Genomic DNA, 4,344 nt, shown 5'->3' with positions numbered 1-4,344 from the left:
TAGAGGGAGCTCTGAATTTGACAGCCTCATTCAACATTCCTGATTGACAGCTATTGAGGAAAGCTTCAAAGAGAGTGCATTGTTTTCAGTTAGTTGGTCCACATATTCCCTTGCATTGTGAAAAAGAGCATAAAAGTAAAACTATTGTGTAATACTGCAAAATAGGTAGCAGAGCCTATGTATATAATCATCAAATCTGGTTGTCCCCCATACCTAGTAACAAAGTTTTACTTTAAACATTATCAAACATTGATAAATCACATCACATTGAGCTTAAAACATTGAAAAGAAAATGTAATCCCTGTTATGGAGAGCCAAGATGCAGGAGTGGGGAGCAAGATACCAGGACCAGGTTTGTGTGTGTTGCACAAGCAACTGCCCCTTCCCATTACCAGATAGCTTCCAGCTGTCACCTCACTACTATGGTAAAGCTTTGCATGACACAGTCATTGCTCAGTGGTCACATCCAACTACATGTCCTGCAGAACCATTTTAACCTGCCCTGTACAGAACTTTGTTCTTTGCTAAACATTTTCCAGATTATTCTTCAGCTGATCAGTATCTGTTTAGAAATGGCATTAGTTGCTGTAAAGCAATGGAAGAGACTTCTTAGGTTGGTCATACACAGGTCAGTTTTTCACAAGATTCAATAGGGTTGATTTTCTAAAAGATTTTGCAATCTTTAAATAAATTGTGCTGCTCTGAATACCCAATCATGTGTGGATTAAAAATATATAGGAACTTGCTTTTTTTCATGATTTGATAATACAAATTATTCCTAATTTAATTTAGTGGGTGAAGCTTTTTAACTCATTTAGTAAATCAGCCTCAGAATCTTTGCATTATCAACCCATGCTTCCAATTTTAAACTATTGTTGGTGATCATTAGCTACATCTGAGGCAAATAAGGAAGACAAGGCTCAGAACATCAGAAGTGCTCTTTATTGCAGCTGGAGATTGTCAAGCTTGTTGGAAAATCTACCAGTAAGTGGGGCCAGTGTTTCAATCACCTATACAGAGTACTGTGCGAGGCTGATTTACTAAAGAAGTTGAGAATCTTCACTAACTTAATTTATCCAGTCATGTGAAAGTAAGATTTCGGAATACCCTGAATACCGATTCTTTTCACATGATTGTATAATTGAAGTAAATATTGAAGTAAATATTCAGACTTTTTTTGTGTGTGAAGATTCTCAACTTCTTTTTAGAATGTGCTGTGTGTTGCTGTCAGAGAATTGCAGTAGTTACTGGCACTCAAGTACAGTAAGATTTCCCCACACCATTTTTGAGAGATCTGTGAACAAAAGCCTGCCTAATATATATGTCTGTGTCAATTTTATGGACCTTGCAGAATTTTAAGATGATTGGTTATTTTTCAAGCTTTGCACTTTGGAAAATAACAGACACATTTAAACCTTTAACTGCCCAGTACTCTAAATTATTGTGCTAATAACATGGCATAAAGATGAGCATCATAGCATAGGATGATGAATAACCTGAAAAATAGTTTTGACAGATATTCTGTCCTTAGCAATTGTTTTTGTACTTACATCATTACTGTTAGGGTTAATTTAGGAAACGTCTATTCCCTATTCACTTAGTAAAGTAAATGTTCACTTGGGAAAGTGTATCCTCACTCTCCAAAGTACAAATCATAACAAATAATGTGAAACTGTATTAATTCTGGGGAAAAAAACAATCATGTGCTAAGGAAAAAATTTACTTTTGCAACACTATTGGTGAATGAACACATTTTCATCTTGAGTTCAGAGGACAATTTACTCTGCAAAGTGAACATTGACTTTCTTAAGTAAATAGGCCACTCCTATAGTGAATCAACTCTCTCGGATTTTTGGGGGACAAAATCCCCCATGAGGTGACCATAGATGGCCCATTAATAACAGCCATGCTGCCATTTGAAAGCATCTGAGAATCTTGATTTCTAGAACAGGTATCTGATTTCTAAAAAAGGTAAAAAGACAAACTTACCGACAGAGCCCCCCCCCCCCCCTCCCCACACACACACATACACACAGTTTCCACACTCGTACATGCACACACATACATACACCCACACACTTGCATCCTGCCAGCAGGGATAATCCTTCAAAAAGTGAAAGATTATATACTTGTAAACAGGAAGGCATCCCATCACTTACTATTGGACCATTGCGTTGTGTCCCAGTGCTGTCCTGTATGGATGGGCAGATATCTCTCAGTCGATTATTTTAGGGGAAGACATCTGCCCATCCATGGCCACCTTCACTTTAGACAGATTGTAAATGAGACTGATGCATGTCTGTATTTGATGATGTCATGTCTGGAGATTTCTACATTTATGGGAAGAGATGTGCACTTCTTGCAAAGGAACTGTGGCCATAAAGAGCAACAATTGAGATTGTGGCTGAATGGGCGAACAGTGACCAGGGGAAAAACTACCATTACATGTCAATTGCCTTCTTTTGTTTCAGCGAGTCAATTGCTGTAATTCAGGGTCGTATTCGGCGTTGCTTCTATTCTGCCTAATGTTGTTAAATAAAATCAAGATGTGAGCTATGACGTCCTGCACTAGTCAGCCCTGTTTTATGTATGTAAATATCCTTCCAGTAAAAACTGTACTACTGGTGAATTGTATGGTGGGGGATGGCACTTCAAGGAGGAGAATGAGAAGCTTCAAAAGGGTATGACTAAAATGATATTAATTCCAGGGTTTGCTACGTCTGTGCTATAGTAAATGTATCCGCAAAGTGCAGTGCATGGTTATTTTGTTTAAAAACAGCAACAATACATAAACAATTCGATTAAGCTGATTTACTAAAGAAGTTACGAATCTTTACACAATAAAATGTCTGATCTGATGATATCTTATCAGGGGAAAAAAGCAGATTTCTGTCCACACTGAATTTCCAGTCCTGTGCAAATGAAAAAAAAGTAGACAAGAACTTGATTTTCATATGACTGGGTAATTTAAGTGAATATTCGCACACTGTATTATGTGAATAGTCTCACCTCCCTTAGTAAATCAATCTCACTGTTTTTACTTTCTGCATACATTTGTACTGCGTTTTGCACAGCAAAGATTCCTATCAGATAGAATTCAAGTTCACTTGTGTTTTAGTTTCTACTTTTCTCATGTATACATAAATACACAGAACATCTAACACGGAAATCCTGATTCACTTAAAGATTGTGTACAAGGCTTCTTAAATCAAAGTGGAAGAGAGAAAATAAAATCCTACCTCCTAGCAGAGAGCAGCAGTATTTTTTTCCTCCATTATCTGGTGAAGTTTATTGCACAAGTGTAGCCTGGGGATAAATACCTCCTAGTAGCTTGTCTCCTGGCTCTGGACACACTAGACGATACAAGAAACCATGCCTTCCTTCTCTGCCACGTGCAGATTACTTTCCTGACTCCCATGTCAGAAGTTTCCCTTTTATTAACTAATAATAAACATAAATGTCCAGCAAACAATTCTTGGACATGTAGAACTTTACTCAGTGGTCAAGGTCATCCATGTCTATGTATTTTCTGAGTGAAACTAATATTAGTACGAGTGTAGCCATTTTGAATCATTATATCTAGGCCTGTTACAGAAAGGTAATCAGGGTACCCAGAGTGTCTTGAGCTTTCTGTAACACGGAGATGTGTTCTGTAATAAAAGTTTATTTGTTAAAGACTTTACACAAATAAAAAAATAAACAGTTTATAAACTTGCGTAATAAACAAATATCAAATTGATCAAAGCCCATTCTAGCTTTCTTTTTAAATAGGAGCCAACAACTATTGTTTTTCCACTGCTGATTACTTAGTGAGGCCAGCAAAGCTGTACAAAATTCACAGTAAGGTCTCCAATGTTGCATAGTGGAAGTGGCAGGCCCCTCTTAGTATTTTGTTGTTAGGTTACCTATAGTTCTTAGGCTGATATAAAACTTAAAGTCACAGCATGCGCTGTTGCTAGTATTAAGAAAATGAATAAGTCATACTAGTCATCTTTAAATTTAATTTTCACATTGTAAAGCAGGCCAAACCATGACAGAGGACAGGATTATAGTTTCATCTTGTTGTCTATTAACCAGCAGTGGAAAAAATTTGCCTTTGGTGCATTTTATTAGTGTTAAGCACTGTAGCAGAAAGCTAAGAAGAAGAAGATGCATTGACACTGCTCTGTGTCTGGAGGCTGCAGATAATTGTTTAGGATGCCCATGGCCATGAGTGAAGTTTATATTACATTGTAACATTAATCCAGACACTGACAGACTTGGCAGAAACATTTCAATTTAATACGTAAACAAGCCTAAACCTGATTTGTTATAAATTATTAAGATATGTACTTGTCCAGCTAC

The sequence above is a fragment of the Nanorana parkeri genome, unplaced genomic scaffold (assembly GCF_000935625.1).
Source record: "Nanorana parkeri isolate BGI_ZX_2015 unplaced genomic scaffold, ASM93562v1 scaffold319, whole genome shotgun sequence".
NCBI lineage: Eukaryota > Metazoa > Chordata > Amphibia > Anura > Dicroglossidae > Nanorana > Nanorana parkeri.
This window is presented reverse-complemented; position numbering follows the sequence as displayed.